The 19,675-nt window shown below is 52.7% G+C and overlaps 1 protein-coding gene across 1 annotated transcript in view; it reads left to right on the top strand.

The window, feature by feature from the left end:
- DNASE2B (deoxyribonuclease 2 beta) overlaps window positions 1-19,675 on the top strand; it is a 221,406-nt gene that overhangs the window by 58,992 nt on the left and 142,739 nt on the right. The window lies entirely within an intron of this gene.

The following is a 19,675-nucleotide window of genomic DNA, read 5'->3' as shown; positions in this document are numbered from 1 at the left end:
CCTGGTGTAACCCAGGCGCATACACTACTGTTCTCTCCTGGTGTAACCCAGGCGCATACACTACTGTTCTCTACTGGTGTAACCCAGGCGCATACACTACTGTTCTCTCCTGGTGTAACCCAGGCGCATACACTACTGTTCTCTGCTGGTGTAACCCAGGCGCATACTCTACTGTTCTCTCCTGGTGAAACCCAGGCGCATACACTACTGTTCTCTCCTGGTGTAACCCAGGCGCATACTCTACTGTTCTCTCCTGGTGTAACCCAGGCGCATACTCTACTGTTCTCTCCTGGTGAAACCCAGGCGCATACACTACTGTTCTCTCCTGGTGTAACCCAGGCGCATACTCTACTGTTCTCTCCTGGTTTAACCCAGGCGCATACAATACTGTTATCTCCTGGTGTAACCCAGGCGCATACACTACTGTTCTCGCCTGGTGAAACCCAGGCGCATACACTACTGTTCTCTCCTGGTGTAACCCAGGCGCATACACTACTGTTCTCTCCTGGTGTAACCCAGGCACATACTCTACTGTTCTCTCCTGGTGTAACCCAGGCACATACACTACTGTTATCTCCTGGTGTAACCCAGGCACATACTCTACTGTTCTCTCCTGGTGAAACCCAGGCGCATACACTACTGTTCTCTCCTGGTGTAACCCAGGCGCATACACTACTGTTCTCTCCTGGTGTAACCCAGGCGCATACACTACTGTTCTCTCCTGGTGTAACCCAGGCTCATACTCTACTGTTCTCTCCTGGTGTAACCCAGGCACATACACTACTGTTCTCTCCTGGTGTAACCCAGGCACATACACTACTGTTCTCTCCTGGTGTAACCCAGGCACATACACTACTGTTCTCTCCTGGTGTAACCCAGGCACATACACTACTGTTCTCTCCTGGTGAAACCCAGGCACATACACTACTGTTCTCTCCTGGTGTAACCCAGGCACATACACTACTGTTCTCTCCTGGTGTAACCCAGGCACATACACTACTGTTCTCTCCTGGTGTAACCCAGGCACATACACTACTGTTCTCTCCTGGTGTAACCCAGGCACATACACTACTGTTCTCTCCTGGTGAAACCCAGGCACATACACTACTGTTCTCTCCTGGTGTAACCCAGGCACATACACTACTGTTCTCTCCTGGTGTAACCCAGGCACATACACTACTGTTCTCTCCTGGTGTGACCCAGGCGCATACACTACTGTTCTCTCCTGGTGAGACCCAGGCGCATACACTACTGTTCTCTCCTGGTGTGACCCAGGCACATACACTACTATTCTCTCCTGGTGTAACCCAGGCGCATACTCTACTGTTCTCTCCTGGCGACACCTAAGCACATACACTACTGTTCTCTCCTGGTGTAACCTAGGCACATATTCTACTGTTCTCTCCTGGCGAAACCCAAGCACATATACTACTGTTCTCTCCTGGCGTAACCCAGGCACATACACTACTGTTATCTCCTGGCGTAACCCAGGCACATACACTACTGTTCCCAGGCACATATTCTACTGTTCTCTCCTGGCGAAACCCAGGCACATATACTACTTTTCTCTCCTGGCGTAACCCAGGCACATATACTACTGTTCTCTCCTGGCGTAACCCAGGCACATATACTACTGTTCTCTCCTGGCGTAACCCAGGCACATATAGTACTGTTCTCTCCTGGCGAAACCCAGGCACATATACTACTGTTCTCTCCTGGCGTAACCCAGGCACATACACTACTGTTCTCTCCTGGTGTAATCCAGGCACATACACTACTGTTCTCTCCTGGTGTAACCCAGCCACATACACTACTGTTCTCTCCTTGTGTAACCCAGGCACATACACTACTGTTCTCTCCTGGTGTAACCCAGGCACATACACTACTGTTCTCTCCTGGTGTAACCCAGGCACATATTCTACTGTTCTCTCCTGGTGAAACCCAAGCACATATACTACTGTTCTCTCCTGGTGTAACCCAGGCACATACACTACTGTTATCTCCTGGTGTAACCCAGGCACATACACTACTGTTATCTCCTGGTGTAACCCAGGCACATACTCTACTGTTCTCTCCTGGTGAAACCCAAGCACATACACTACTGTTCTCTCCTGGTGTAACCCAGGCACATACACTACTGTTCTCTCCTGGTGTAACCCAGGCACATACACTACTGTTCTCTCCTGGTGAAACCCAGGCGCATACACTACTGTTATCTCCTGGTGAAACCCAGGCGCATACACTACTGTTATCTGCTGGTGTAACCCAGGCGCATATTCTACTGTTCTCTCCTGGTGAAACCCAGGCGCATATATTACTGTTCTCTCCTGGTGTAACCCAGGCGCATATACTACTGTTCTCTCCTGGTGTAACCCATGCGCATATACTAATGTTCTCTCCTGGTGTAACCCAGGCGCATATACACTACTGTTCTCTCCTGGTGTAACCCAGGCGCATATACACTACTGTTCTCTCCTGGTGTAACCCAGGCACATACACTACTGTTCTCTCCTGGTGTAACCCAGGCACGTACACTACTGTTCTCTCCTGGTGTAACCCAGGCACGTACACTACTGTTCTCTCCTGGTGTAACCCAGGCACATATACACTAATGTTCTCTCCTGGTGTACCCCAGGCACATATACACTACTGTTCTCTCCTGGTGTAACCCAGGCGCATACACTACTGTTCGCTCCTGGTGTAACCCAGCCGCATACACTTCTGTTCTCTCTTGGTGTAACCCAGGCGCATACACTACTGTTCTCTCCTGGTGAGACCCAGGCGCATACACTACTGTTCTCTCCTGGCGAGACCCAGGCGCATACACTACTGTTCTCTCCTGGCGAGACCCAGGCGCATACACTACTGTTCTCTCCTGGCGAAACCCAGGCGCATACACTACTGTTCTCTCCTGGCGTAACCCAGGCGCATATTCTACTGTTCTCTCCTGGCGCATACACTACTGTTCTCTCCTGGTGTAACCCAGGCGCATACACTACTGTTCTCTCCTGGTGTAACCCAGGCGCATACACTACTGTTCTCTCCTGGTGTAACCCAGCCGCATACACTACTGTTCTCTCCTGGTGTAACCCAGGCACATACACTACTGTTCTCTCCTGGTGTAACCCAGGCACATACACTACTGTTCTCTCCTGGTGTAACCCAGGCACATACTCTACTGTTCTCTCCTGGTGTAACCCAGGCACATACACTACTGTTCTCTCCTGGTGTAACCCAGGCACATACTCTACTGTTCTCTCCTGGTGTAACCCAGGCACATACTCTACTGTTCTCTCCTGGTGAAACCCAAGCACATACACTACTGTTCTCTCCTGGTGTAACCCAGGCGCATACACTACTGTTCTCTCCTGGTGAAACCCAGGCGCATACACTACTGTTCTCTCCTGGTGAAACCCAGGCGCATACACTACTGTTCTCTCCTGGTGTAACCCAGGCGCATACTCTACTGTTCTCTCCTGGTGAAACCCAGGCGCATACACTACTGTTCTCTCCTGGTGTAACCCAGGAGCATGCACTACTGTTCTCTCCTGGTGAAACCCAGGCGCATACACTACTGTTCTCTCCTGGTGTAACCCAGGCGCATACACTACTGTTCTCTCCTGGTGTAACCCAGGCGCATACACTACTGTTCTCTCCTGGTGTAACCCAGGCGCATACACTACTGTTCTCTCCTGGTGTAACCCAGGCGCATACACTACTGTTCTCTCCTGGTGTAACCCAGCCGCATACACTACTGTTCTCTCCTGGTGTAACCCAGGCGCATACACTACTGTTCTCTCCTGGTGTAACCCAGACGCATACACTACTGTTCTCTCCTGGTGTAACCCAGGCGCATATACTACTGTTCTCTCCTGGTGTAACCCAGGCACATATACTACTGTTCTCTCTTGGTGTAACCTGGTGTAACCCAGGCGCATACACTACTGTTCTCTCCTGGTGTGACCCAGGCGCATACACTACTGTTCTCTCCTGGTGAGACCCAGGCGCATACACTACTGTTCTCTCCTGGTGTGACCCAGGCGCATACACTACTGTTCTCTCCTGGTGAGACCCAGGCGCATACACTACTGTTCTCTCCTGGTGTGACCCAGGCGCATACACTACTGTTCTCTCCTGGTGAAACCCAGGCGCATACACTACTGTTCTCTCCTGGTGTAACCCAGGCGCATACACTACTGTTCTCTCCTGGTGTAACCCAGGCGCATACATTAGTGTTCTCTCCTGGTGTAACCCAGGCGCATACACTAGTGTTCTCTCCTGGTGTAACCCAGGCGCATACTCTACTGTTCTCTCCTGGTGTAACCCAGGCACATACTCTACTGCTCTCTCCTGGTGTAACCCTAATGTTCTCTCCTGGTGTACCCCAGGCGCATATACACTTCTGTTCTCTCCTGGTGTAACCCATGCACATATACTAATGTTCTCTTCTGGTGTAACCCAGGCGCATATACACTACTGTTCTCTCCTGGTGTAACCCAGCCACATACACTACTGTTCTCTCCTGGTGTAACCCAGGCACATACACTACTGTTCTCTCCTGGTGTAACCCAGGCACATACACTACTGTTCTCTCCTGGTGTAACCCAGGCACATACACTACTGTTCTCTCCTGGTGTAACCCAGGCACATACACTACTGTTCTCTCCTGGTGTAACCCAGGCACATATACTACTGTTCTCTCTTGGTGTAACCCAGGCACATATACTACTGTTCTCTCTTGGTGTAACCCAGGCACATACACTACTGTTCTCTCTTGGTGTAACCCAGGCGCATACACTACTGTTCTCTCCCAGTGTGACCCAGGCGCATACACTGCTGTTCTCTCCCGGTGTGACCCAGGCGCATACACTGCTGTTCTCTCCCGGTGTGACCCAGGCGCATACACTGCTGTTCTCTCCCGGTGTGACCCAGGCGCATACACTGCTGTTCTCTCCCGGTGTGACCCAGGCGCATACACTGCTGTTCTCTCCCGGTGTGACCCAGGCGCATACACTGCTGTTCTCTCCCGGTGTGACCCAGCCGCATACACTGCTGTTCTCTCCCGGTGTAACCCAGGCGCATACACTGCTGTTCTCTCCCGGTGTGACCCAGGCGCATACACTGCTGTTCTCTCCCGGTGTGACCCAGGCGCATACACTACTGTTCTCTCCCGGTGTGACCCAGGCGCATACACTACTGTTCTCTCCCGGTGTGACCCAGGCGCATACACTACTGTTCTCTCCCGGTGTGACCCAGGCGCATACACTACTGTTCTCTCCCGGTGTGACCCAGGCGCATACACTACTGTTCTCTCCCGGTGTGACCCAGGCGCATACACTACTGTTCTCTCCCGGTGTGACCCAGGCGCATACACTGCTGTTCTCTCCCGGTGTGACCCAGGCGCATACACTGCTGTTCTCTCCCGGTGTGACCCAGGCGCATACACTGCTGTTCTCTCCCGGTGTGACCCAGGCGCATACACTGCTGTTCTCTCCCGGTGTGACCCAGGCGCATACACTGCTGTTCTCTCCCGGTGTGACCCAGGCGCATACACTGCTGTTCTCTCCCGGTGTGACCCAGGCGCATACACTGCTGTTCTCTCCCGGTGTGACCCAGCTGTTCTCTCCCGGTGTAACCCAGCCGCATACACTACTGTTCTCTCCCGGTGTAACCCAGGCGCATACACTACTGTTCTCTCCCGGTGTGACCCAGGCGCATACACTACTGTTCTCTCCCGGTGTGACCCAGGCGCATACACTACTGTTCTCTCCCGGTGTGACCCAGGCGCATACACTACTGTTCTCTCCCGGTGTGACCCAGGCGCATACACTACTGTTCTCTCCCGGTGTGACCCAGGCGCATACACTACTGTTCTCTCCCGGTGTGACCCAGGCGCATACACTACTGTTCTCTCCCGGTGTGACCCAGGCGCATACACTACTGTTCTCTCCCGGTGTGACCCAGGCGCATACACTACTGTTCTCTCCCGGTGTGACCCAGGCGCATACACTACTGTTCTCTCCCGGTGTGACCCAGGCGCATACACTACTGTTCTCTCCCGGTGTGACCCAGGCGCATACACTACTGTTCTCTCCCGGTGTGACCCAGGCGCATACACTGCTGTTCTCTCCCGGTGTGACCCAGGCGCATACACTGCTGTTCTCTCCCGGTGTGACCCAGGCGCATACACTGCTGTTCTCTCCCGGTGTGACCCAGGCGCATACACTGCTGTTCTCTCCCGGTGTGACCCAGGCGCATACACTGCTGTTCTCTCCCGGTGTGACCCAGGCGCATACACTGCTGTTCTCTCCCGGTGTGACCCAGGCGCATACACTGCTGTTCTCTCCCGGTGTGACCCAGCTGTTCTCTCCCGGTGTAACCCAGCCGCATACACTACTGTTCTCTCCCGGTGTAACCCAGGCGCATACACTACTGTTCTCTCCCGGTGTGACCCAGGCGCATACACTACTGTTCTCTCCCGGTGTGACCCAGGCGCATACACTACTGTTCTCTCCCGGTGTGACCCAGGCGCATACACTACTGTTCTCTCCCGGTGTGACCCAGGCGCATACACTACTGTTCTCTCCCGGTGTGACCCAGGCGCATACACTACTGTTCTCTCCCGGTGTGACCCAGGCGCATACACTACTGTTCTCTCCCGGTGTGACCCAGGCGCATACACTACTGTTCTCTCCCGGTGTGACCCAGGCGCATACACTACTGTTCTCTCCCGGTGTGACCCAGGCGCATACACTACTGTTCTCTCCCGGTGTGACCCAGGCGCATACACTGTTCTCTCCCGGTGTGACCCAGGCGCATACACTACTGTTCTCTCCCGTTGTAACCCAGGCGCATACACTACTGTTCTCTCCCGGTGTGACCCAGGCGCATACACTACTGTTCTCTCCCGGTGTAACCCAGGCGCATACACTACTGTTCTCTCCCGGTGTAACCCAGGCGCATACACTGCTGTTCTCTCTCGGTGTAACCCAGGCGCATACACTACTGTTCTCTCCTGGTGTGACCCAGGCACATACACTACTGTTCTCTCCTGGTGTAACCCAGGCACATATACTACTGTTATCTCCTGGTGTAACCCAGGCACATATACTACTGTTCTCTCCCGGTGTAACCCAGGCACATACACTACTGTTCTCTCCCGGTGTGACCCAGGCGCATACACTACTGTTCTCTCCCGGTGTGACCCAGGCGCATACACTACTGTTCTCTCCCGGTGTGACCCAGGCGCATACACTACTGTTCTCTCCCGGTGTGACCCAGGCGCATACACTACTGTTCTCTCCCGGTGTGACCCAGGCGCATACACTACTGTTCTCTCCCGGTGTGACCCAGGCGCATACACTACTGTTCTCTCCCGGTGTAACCCAGGCGCATACACTGTTCTCTCCCGGTGTAACCCAGGCGCATACACTACTGTTCTCTCCCGTTGTATCCCAGGCGCATACACTACTGTTCTCTCCTGGTGTAACCCAGGCGCATACACTACTGTTCTCTCCTGGTGTAACCCAGGCGCATACACTACTGTTCTCTCCTGGTGTAACCCAGCCGCATACACTACTGTTCTCTCCTGGTGTAACCCAGGCACATACACTACTGTTCTCTCCTGGTGTAACCCAGGCACATACACTACTGTTCTCTCCTGGTGTAACCCAGGCACATACTCTACTGTTCTCTCCTGGTGTAACCCAGGCACATACACTACTGTTCTCTCCTGGTGTAACCCAGGCACATACTCTACTGTTCTCTCCTGGTGTAACCCAGGCACATACTCTACTGTTCTCTCCTGGTGAAACCCAAGCACATACACTACTGTTCTCTCCTGGTGTAACCCAGGCGCATACACTACTGTTCTCTCCTGGTGAAACCCAGGCGCATACACTACTGTTCTCTCCTGGTGAAACCCAGGCGCATACACTACTGTTCTCTCCTGGTGTAACCCAGGCGCATACACTACTGTTCTCTCCTGGTGTAACCCAGGCGCATACACTACTGTTCTCTCCTGGTGTAACCCAGGCTCATATTCTACTGTTCTCTCCTGGTGCAACCCAGGCACATACACTACTGTTATCTCCTGGTGTAACCCAGGCACATACACTACTGTTCTCTCCTGGTGTAACCAAGGCACATACACTACTGTTCTCTCCTGGTGTAACCCAGGCGCAAATTCTACTGTTCTCGAGAAACCCAGGCACATACACTACTGTTATCTCCTGGTGTAACCCAGGCACATATTCTACTGTTCTCTCCTGGTGAAACCCAGGCGCATACACTACTGTTCTCTCCTGGTGTAACCCAGGCGCATACACTACTGTTCTCTCCTGGTGTAACCCAGGCGCATACACTACTGTTCTCTCCTGGTGTAACCCAGGCTCATATTCTACTGTTCTCTCCTGGTGCAACCCAGGCACATACACTACTGTTATCTCCTGGTGTAACCCAGGCACATACACTACTGTTCTCTCCTGGTGTAACCCAGGCACATACACTACTGTTCTCTCCTGGTGTAACCCAGGCACATACACTACTGTTCTATCCTGGTGTAACCCAGGCACATACACTACTGTTCTCTCCTGGTGAAACCCAGGCACATACACTACTGTTCTCTCCTGGTGTAACCCAGGCACATACACTACTGTTCTCTCCTGGTGTAACCCAGGCGCATATTCTACTGTTCTCTCCTGGCGCATACACTACTGTTCTCTCCTGGTGTAACCCAGGCGCATACACTACTGTTCTCTCCTGGTGTAACCCAGGCGCATACACTACTGTTCTCTCCTGGTGTAACCCAGCCGCATACACTACTGTTCTCTCCTGGTGTAACCCAGGCACATACACTACTGTTCTCTCCTGGTGTAACCCAGGCACATACACTACTGTTCTCTCCTGGTGTAACCCAGGCACATACTCTACTGTTCTCTCCTGGTGAAACCCAAGCACATACACTACTGTTCTCTCCTGGTGTAACCCAGGCACATACACTACTGTTATCTCCTGGTGTAACCCAGGCACATACACTACTGTTATCTCCTGGTGTAACCCAGGCACATACTCTACTGTTCTCTCCTGGTGTAACCCAGGCGCATACTCTACTGTTCTCTCCTGGTGAAACCCAAGCGCATACACTACTGTTCTCTCCTGGTGTAACCCAGGCGCATACACTACTGTTCTCTCCTGGTGAAACCCAGGCGCATACACTACTGTTCTCTCCTGGTGAAACCCAGGCGCATACACTACTGTTCTCTCCTGGTGTAACCCAGGCGCATACTCTACTGTTCTCTCCTGGTGAAACCCAGGCGCATACACTACTGTTCTCTCCTGGTGTAACCCAGGAGCATACACTACTGTTCTCTCCTGGTGAAACCCAGGCGCATACACTACTGTTCTCTCCTGGTGTAACCCAGGCGCATACACTACTGTTCTCTCCTGGTGTAACCCAGGCGCATACACTACTGTTCTCTCCTGGTGTAACCCAGGCGCATACACTACTGTTCTCTCCTGGTGTAACCCAGGCGCATACACTACTGTTCTCTCCTGGTGTAACCCAGGCGCATACACTACTGTTCTCTCCTGGTGTAACCCAGGCGCATACACTACTGTTCTCTACTGGTGTAACCCAGGCGCATACACTACTGTTCTCTCCTGGTGTAACCCAGGCGCATACACTACTGTTCTCTGCTGGTGTAACCCAGGCGCATACTCTACTGTTCTCTCCTGGTGAAACCCAGGCGCATACACTACTGTTCTCTCCTGGTGTAACCCAGGCGCATACTCTACTGTTCTCTCCTGGTGTAACCCAGGCGCATACTCTACTGTTCTCTCCTGGTGAAACCCAGGCGCATACACTACTGTTCTCTCCTGGTGTAACCCAGGCGCATACTCTACTGTTCTCTCCTGGTTTAACCCAGGCGCATACAATACTGTTATCTCCTGGTGTAACCCAGGCGCATACACTACTGTTCTCGCCTGGTGAAACCCAGGCGCATACACTACTGTTCTCTCCTGGTGTAACCCAGGCGCATACACTACTGTTCTCTCCTGGTGTAACCCAGGCGCATACTCTACTGTTCTCTCCTGGTTTAACCCAGGCGCATACACTACTGTTATCTCCTGGTGTAACCCAGGCACATACTCTACTGTTCTCTCCTGGTGAAACCCAGGCGCATACACTACTGTTCTCTCCTGGTGTAACCCAGGCGCATACACTACTGTTCTCTCCTGGTGTAACCCAGGCGCATACACTACTGTTCTCTCCTGGTGTAACCCAGGCTCATACTCTACTGTTCTCTCCTGGTGTAACCCAGGCACATACACTACTGTTCTCTCCTGGTGTAACCCAGGCACATACACTACTGTTCTCTCCTGGTGTAACCCAGGCACATACACTACTGTTCTCTCCTGGTGAAACCCAGGCACATACACTACTGTTCTCTCCTGGTGTAACCCAGGCACATACACTACTGTTCTCTCCTGGTGTAACCCAGGCACATACACTACTGTTCTCTCCTGGTGTAACCCAGGCACATACACTACTGTTCTCTCCTGGTGTAACCCAGGCACATACACTACTGTTCTCTCCTGGTGAAACCCAGGCACATACACTACTGTTCTCTCCTGGTGTAACCCGGGCACATACACTACTGTTCTCTCCTGGTGTAACCCAGGCACATACACTACTGTTCTCTCCTGGTGTGACCCAGGCGCATACACTACTGTTCTCTCCTGGTGAGACCCAGGCGCATACACTACTGTTCTCTCCTGGTGTAACCCAGGCGCATACACTACTGTTCTCTCCTGGTGTAACCCAGGCGCATACTCTACTGTTCTCTCCTGGCGACACCTAAGCACATACACTACTGTTCTCTCCTGGTGTAACCTAGGCACATATTCTACTGTTCTCTCCTGGCGAAACCCAAGCACATATACTACTGTTCTCTCCTGGCGTAACCCAGGCACATACACTACTGTTATCTCCTGGCGTAACCCAGGCACATACACTACTGTTCCCAGGCACATATTCTACTGTTCTCTCCTGGCGAAACCCAGGCACATATACTACTTTTCTCTCCTGGCGTAACCCAGGCACATATACTACTGTTCTCTCCTGGCGTAACCCAGGCACATATACTACTGTTCTCTCCTGGCGTAACCCAGGCACATATAGTACTGTTCTCTCCTGGCGAAACCCAGGCACATATACTACTGTTCTCTCCTGGCGTAACCCAGGCACATACACTACTGTTCTCTCCTGGTGTAATCCAGGCACATACACTACTGTTCTCTCCTGGTGTAACCCAGCCACATACACTACTGTTCTCTCCTTGTGTAACCCAGGCACATACACTACTGTTCTCTCCTGGTGTAACCCAGGCACATACACTACTGTTCTCTCCTGGTGTAACCCAGGCACATATTCTACTGTTCTCTCCTGGTGAAACCCAAGCACATATACTACTGTTCTCTCCTGGTGTAACCCAGGCACATACACTACTGTTATCTCCTGGTGTAACCCAGGCACATACACTACTGTTATCTCCTGGTGTAACCCAGGCACATACTCTACTGTTCTCTCCTGGTGAAACCCAAGCACATACACTACTGTTCTCTCCTGGTGTAACCCAGGCACATACACTACTGTTCTCTCCTGGTGTAACCCAGGCACATACACTACTGTTCTCTCCTGGTGAAACCCAGGCGCATACACTACTGTTATCTCCTGGTGAAACCCAGGCGCATACACTACTGTTATCTGCTGGTGTAACCCAGGCGCATATTCTACTGTTCTCTCCTGGTGAAACCCAGGCGCATATACTACTGTTCTCTCCTGGTGTAACCCAGGCGCATATACTACTGTTCTCTCCTGGTGTAACCCATGCGCATATACTAATGTTCTCTCCTGGTGTAACCCAGGCGCATATACACTACTGTTCTCTCCTGGTGTAACCCAGGCGCATATACACTACTGTTCTCTCCTGGTGTAACCCAGGCACATACACTACTGTTCTCTCCTGGTGTAACCCAGGCACGTACACTACTGTTCTCTCCTGGTGTAACCCAGGCACGTACACTACTGTTCTCTCCTGGTGTAACCCAGGCACATATACACTAATGTTCTCTCCTGGTGTACCCCAGGCACATATACACTACTGTTCTCTCCTGGTGTAACCCAGGCACATACTCTACTGTTCTCTCCTGGTTTAACCCAGGCACATACACTACTGTTATCTCCTGGTGTAACCCAGGCACATACTCTACTGTTCTCTCCTGGTGAAACCCAGGCGCATACACTACTGTTCTCTCCTGGTGTAACCCAGGCGCATACACTACTGTTCTCTCCTGGTGTAACCCAGGCGCATACACTACTGTTCTCTCCTGGTGTAACCCAGGCTCATACTCTACTGTTCTCTCCTGGTGTAACCCAGGCACATACACTACTGTTCTCTCCTGGTGTAACCCAGGCACATACACTACTGTTCTCTCCTGGTGTAACCCAGGCACATACACTACTGTTCTCTCCTGGTGAAACCCAGGCACATACACTACTGTTCTCTCCTGGTGTAACCCAGGCACATACACTACTGTTCTCTCCTGGTGTAACCCAGGCACATACACTACTGTTCTCTCCTGGTGTAACCCAGGCACATACACTACTGTTCTCTCCTGGTGTAACCCAGGCACATACACTACTGTTCTCTCCTGGTGAAACCCAGGCACATACACTACTGTTCTCTCCTGGTGTAACCCAGGCACATACACTACTGTTCTCTCCTGGTGTAACCCAGGCACATACACTACTGTTCTCTCCTGGTGTGACCCAGGCGCATACACTACTGTTCTCTCCTGGTGAGACCCAGGCGCATACACTACTGTTCTCTCCTGGTGTAACCCAGGCACATACACTACTGTTCTCTCCTGGTGTAACCCAGGCGCATACTCTACTGTTCTCTCCTGGCGACACCTAAGCACATACACTACTGTTCTCTCCTGGTGTAACCTAGGCACATATTCTACTGTTCTCTCCTGGCGAAACCCAAGCACATATACTACTGTTCTCTCCTGGCGTAACCCAGGCACATACACTACTGTTATCTCCTGGCGTAACCCAGGCACATACACTACTGTTCCCAGGCACATATTCTACTGTTCTCTCCTGGCGAAACCCAGGCACATATACTACTTTTCTCTCCTGGCGTAACCCAGGCACATATACTACTGTTCTCTCCTGGCGTAACCCAGGCACATATACTACTGTTCTCTCCTGGCGTAACCCAGGCACATATAGTACTGTTCTCTCCTGGCGAAACCCAGGCACATATACTACTGTTCTCTCCTGGCGTAACCCAGGCACATACACTACTGTTCTCTCCTGGTGTAATCCAGGCACATACACTACTGTTCTCTCCTGGTGTAACCCAGCCACATACACTACTGTTCTCTCCTTGTGTAACCCAGGCACATACACTACTGTTCTCTCCTGGTGTAACCCAGGCACATACACTACTGTTCTCTCCTGGTGTAACCCAGGCACATATTCTACTGTTCTCTCCTGGTGAAACCCAAGCACATATACTACTGTTCTCTCCTGGTGTAACCCAGGCACATACACTACTGTTATCTCCTGGTGTAACCCAGGCACATACACTACTGTTATCTCCTGGTGTAACCCAGGCACATACTCTACTGTTCTCTCCTGGTGAAACCCAAGCACATACACTACTGTTCTCTCCTGGTGTAACCCAGGCACATACACTACTGTTCTCTCCTGGTGTAACCCAGGCACATACACTACTGTTCTCTCCTGGTGAAACCCAGGCGCATACACTACTGTTATCTCCTGGTGAAACCCAGGCGCATACACTACTGTTATCTGCTGGTGTAACCCAGGCGCATATTCTACTGTTCTCTCCTGGTGAAACCCAGGCGCATATACTACTGTTCTCTCCTGGTGTAACCCAGGCGCATATACTACTGTTCTCTCCTGGTGTAACCCATGCGCATATACTAATGTTCTCTCCTGGTGTAACCCAGGCGCATATACACTACTGTTCTCTCCTGGTGTAACCCAGGCGCATATACACTACTGTTCTCTCCTGGTGTAACCCAGGCACATACACTACTGTTCTCTCCTGGTGTAACCCAGGCACGTACACTACTGTTCTCTCCTGGTGTAACCCAGGCACGTACACTACTGTTCTCTCCTGGTGTAACCCAGGCACATATACACTAATGTTCTCTCCTGGTGTACCCCAGGCACATATACACTACTGTTCTCTCCTGGTGTAACCCAGGCGCATACACTACTGTTCGCTCCTGGTGTAACCCAGCCGCATACACTTCTGTTCTCTCCTGGTGTAACCCAGGCGCATACACTACTGTTCTCTCCTGGCGAGACCCAGGCGCATACACTACTGTTCTCTCCTGGCGAGACCCAGGCGCATACACTACTGTTCTCTCCTGGCGAGACCCAGGCGCATACACTACTGTTCTCTCCTGGCGAAACCCAGGCACATACACTACTGTTCTCTCCTGGCGTAACCCAGGCGCATATTCTACTGTTCTCTCCTGGCGCATACACTACTGTTCTCTCCTGGTGTAACCCAGGCGCATACACTACTGTTCTCTCCTGGTGTAACCCAGGCGCATACACTACTGTTCTCTCCTGGTGTAACCCAGCCGCATACACTACTGTTCTCTCCTGGTGTAACCCAGGCACATACACTACTGTTCTCTCCTGGTGTAACCCAGGCACATACACTACTGTTCTCTCCTGGTGTAACCCAGGCACATACTCTACTGTTCTCTCCTGGTGTAACCCAGGCACATACACTACTGTTCTCTCCTGGTGTAACCCAGGCACATACTCTACTGTTCTCTCCTGGTGTAACCCAGGCACATACTCTACTGTTCTCTCCTGGTGAAACCCAAGCACATACACTACTGTTCTCTCCTGGTGTAACCCAGGCGCATACACTACTGTTCTCTCCTGGTGAAACCCAGGCGCATACACTACTGTTCTCTCCTGGTGAAACCCAGGCGCATACACTACTGTTCTCTCCTGGTGTAACCCAGGCGCATACTCTACTGTTCTCTCCTGGTGAAACCCAGGCGCATACACTACTGTTCTCTCCTGGTGTAACCCAGGAGCATACACTACTGTTCTCTCCTGGTGAAACCCAGGCGCATACACTACTGTTCTCTCCTGGTGTAACCCAGGCGCATACACTACTGTTCTCTCCTGGTGTAACCCAGGCGCATACACTACTGTTCTCTCCTGGTGTAACCCAGGCGCATACACTACTGTTCTCTCCTGGTGTAACCCAGGCGCATACACTACTGTTCTCTCCTGGTGTAACCCAGCCGCATACACTACTGTTCTCTCCTGGTGTAACCCAGGCGCATACACTACTGTTCTCTCCTGGTGTAACCCAGGCGCATACACTACTGTTCTCTCCTGGTGTAACCCAGGCGCATATACTACTGTTCTCTCCTGGTGTAACCCAGGCACATATACTACTGTTCTCTCTTGGTGCAACCTGGTGTAACCCAGGCGCATACACTACTGTTCTCTCCTGGTGTGACCCAGGCGCATACACTACTGTTCTCTCCTGGTGAGACCCAGGCGCATACACTACTGTTCTCTCCTGGTGTGACCCAGGCGCATACACTACTGTTCTCTCCTGGTGAGACCCAGGCGCATACACTACTGTTCTCTCCTGGTGTGACCCAGGCGCATACACTACTGTTCTCTCCTGGTGAAACCCAGGCGCATACACTACTGTTCTCTCCTGGTGTAACCCAGGCGCATACACTACTGTTCTCTCCTGGTGTAACCCAGGCGCATACATTAGTGTTCTCTCCTGGTGTAACCCAGGCGCATACACTAGTGTTCTCTCCTGGTGTAACCCAGGCGCATACTCTACTGTTCTCTCCTGGTGTAACCCAGGCACATACTCTACTGCTCTCTCCTGGTGTAACCCTAATGTTCTCTCCTGGTGTACCCCAGGCGCATATACACTTCTGTTCTCTCCTGGTGTAACCCATGCACATATACTAATGTTCTCTTCTGGTGTAACCCAGGCGCATATACACTACTGTTCTCTCCTGGTGTAACCCAGCCACATACACTACTGTTCTCTCCTGGTGTAACCCAGGCACATACACTACTGTTCTCTCCTGGTGTAACCCAGGCACATACACTACTGTTCTCTCCTGGTGTAACCCAGGCACATACACTACTGTTCTCTCCTGGTGTAACCCAGGCACATACACTACTGTTCTCTCCTGGTGTAACCCAGGCACATACACTACTGTTCTCTCCTGGTGTAACCCAGGCACATACACTACTGTTCTCTCTTGGTGTAACCCAGGCACATACACTACTGTTCTCTCTTGGTGTAACCCAGGCGCATACACTACTGTTCTCTCCCGGTGTAACCCAGGCGCATACACTGCTGTTCTCTCCCGGTGTGACCCAGGCGCATACACTGCTGTTCTCTCCCGGTGTGACCCAGGCGCATACACTGCTGTTCTCTCCCGGTGTGACCCAGGCGCATACACTGCTGTTCTCTCCCGGTGTGACCCAGGCGCATACACTGCTGTTCTCTCCCGGTGTGACCCAGGCGCATACACTGCTGTTCTCTCCCGGTGTGACCCAGGCGCATACACTGCTGTTCTCTCCCGGTGTGACCCAGGCGCATACACTGCTGTTCTCTCCCGGTGTGACCCAGGCGCATACACTGCTGTTCTCTCCCGGTGTGACCCAGCCGCATACACTGCTGTTCTCTCCCGGTGTGACCCAGGCGCATACACTGCTGTTCTCTCCCGGTGTGACCCAGGCGCATACACTGCTGTTCTCTCCCGGTGTGACCCAGGCGCATACACTGCTGTTCTCTCCCGGTGTGACCCAGGCGCATACACTGCTGTTCTCTCCCGGTGTGACCCAGGCGCATACACTGCTGTTCTCTCCCGGTGTGACCCAGGCGCATACACTGCTGTTCTCTCCCGGTGTGACCCAGGCGCATACACTGCTGTTCTCTCCCGGTGTGACCCAGGCGCATACACTGCTGTTCTCTCCCGGTGTGACCCAGGCGCATACACTGCTGTTCTCTCCCGGTGTGACCCAGGCGCATACACTGCTGTTCTCTCCCGGTGTGACCCAGGCGCATACACTGCTGTTCTCTCCCGGTGTGACCCAGGCGCATACACTGCTGTTCTCTCCCGGTGTGACCCAGGCGCATACACTGCTGTTCTCTCCCGGTGTGACCCAGGCGCATACACTGCTGTTCTCTCCCGGTGTGACCCAGGCGCATACACTGCTGTTCTCTCCCGGTGTGACCCAGGCGCATACACTGCTGTTCTCTCCCGGTGTGACCCAGGCGCATACACTGCTGTTCTCTCCCGGTGTGACCCAGGCGCATACACTGCTGTTCTCTCCCGGTGTGACCCAGGCGCATACACTGCTGTTCTCTCCCGGTGTGACCCAGGCGCATACACTGCTGTTCTCTCCCGGTGTGACCCAGGCGCATACACTGCTGTTCTCTCCCGGTGTGACCCAGGCGCATACACTGCTGTTCTCTCCCGGTGTGACCCAGCTGTTCTCTCCCGGTGTAACCCAGCCGCATACACTACTGTTCTCTCCCGGTGTAACCCAGGCGCATACACTACTGTTCTCTCCCGGTGTGACCCAGGCGCATACACTACTGTTCTCTCCCGGTGTGACCCAGGCGCATACACTACTGTTCTCTCCCGGTGTGACCCAGGCGCATACACTACTGTTCTCTCCCGGTGTGACCCAGGCGCATACACTACTGTTCTCTCCCGGTGTGACCCAGGCGCATACACTACTGTTCTCTCCCGGTGTGACCCAGGCGCATACACTACTGTTCTCTCCCGGTGTGACCCAGGCGCATACACTACTGTTCTCTCCCGGTGTGACCCAGGCGCATACACTACTGTTCTCTCCCGGTGTGACCCAGGCGCATACACTACTGTTCTCTCCCGGTGTGACCCAGGCGCATACACTGTTCTCTCCCGGTGTGACCCAGGCGCATACACTACTGTTCTCTCCCGTTGTAACCCAGGCGCATACACTACTGTTCTCTCCCGGTGTGACCCAGGCGCATACACTACTGTTCTCTCCCGGTGTGACCCAGGCGCATACACTACTGTTCTCTCCCGGTGTAACCCAGGCGCATACACTGCTGTTCTCTCTCGGTGTAACCCAGGCGCATACACTACTGTTCTCTCCTGGTGTGACCCAGGCGCATACACTACTGTTCTCTCCCGGTGTAACCCAGGCACATACACTACTGTTCTCTCCCGGTGTAACCCAGGCACATACACTACTGTTCTCTCCCGGTGTGACCCAGGCGCATACACTACTGTTCTCTCCCGGTGTGACCCAGGCGCATACACTACTGTTCTCTCCCGGTGTGACCCAGGCGCATACACTACTGTTCTCTCCCGGTGTGACCCAGGCGCATACACTACTGTTCTCTCCCGGTGTGACCCAGGCGCATACACTACTGTTCTCTCCCGGTGTGACCCAGGCGCATACACTACTGTTCTCTCCCGGTGTGACCCAGGCGCATACACTACTGTTCTCTCCCGGTGTAACCCAGGCGCATACACTGTTCTCTCCCGGTGTAACCCAGGCGCATACACTACTGTTCTCTCCCGTTGTATCCCAGGCGCATACACTACTGTTCTCTCCCGGTGTGACCCAGGCGCATACACTACTATTCTCTCCCGGTGTAACCCAGGCGCATACACTACTGTTCTCTCCCGATGTAACCCAGGCGCATACACTACTGTTCTCTCCCGGTGTAACCCAGGCGCATATACTGCTGTTCTCTCTCGGTGTAACCCAGGCGCATACACTACTGTTCTCTCCTGGTGTGACCCAGGCGCATACACTACTGTTCTCTCCTGGTGTAACCCAGGCACATATACTACTGTTATCTCCTGGTGTAACCCAGGCACATACACTACTGTTCTCTCCTGGCGTAACCCAGGCACATACACTACTGTTATCTCCTGGTGTAACCCAGGCACATATACTACTGTTATCTCCTGGCGTAACCCAGGCACATACACTACTGTTATCTCCTGGTGTAACCCAGGCACATATACTACTGTTATCTCCTGGTGTAACCCAGGCACATACACTACTGTTCTCTCCTGGTGTAACCCAGGCTCATACACTACTGTTATCTCCTGGTGTAACCCAGGCGCATACACTACTGTTCTCTCCCGGTGTAACCCAGGCGCATATACTGCTGTTCTCTCTCGGTGTAACCCAGGCGCATACACTACTGTTCTCTCCTGGTGTGACCCAGGCACATACACTACTGTTCTCTCCTGGTGTAACCCAGGCACATATACTACTGTTATCTCCTGGTGTAACCCAGGCACATACACTACTGTTCTCTCCTGGCGTAACCCAGGCACATACACTACTGTTATCTCCTGGTGTAACCCAGGCACATATACTACTGTTATCTCCTGGCGTAACCCAGGCACATATACTACTGTTATCTCCTGGTGTAACCCAGGCACATACACTACTGTTCTCTCCTGGTGTAACCCAGGCTCATACACTACTGTTATCTCCTGGTGTAACCCAGGCGCATACACTACTGTTCTCTCCTGGTGTAAC

Source organism: Taudactylus pleione, unplaced genomic scaffold, assembly GCF_031769625.1.
Source record: "Taudactylus pleione unplaced genomic scaffold, aTauple2 ptg001106l, whole genome shotgun sequence".
Lineage (NCBI taxonomy): Eukaryota > Metazoa > Chordata > Amphibia > Anura > Myobatrachidae > Taudactylus > Taudactylus pleione.
The sequence above is the reverse complement of the archived record's forward strand: the minus strand, read 5'-3'. Positions and strand labels throughout refer to the sequence as shown.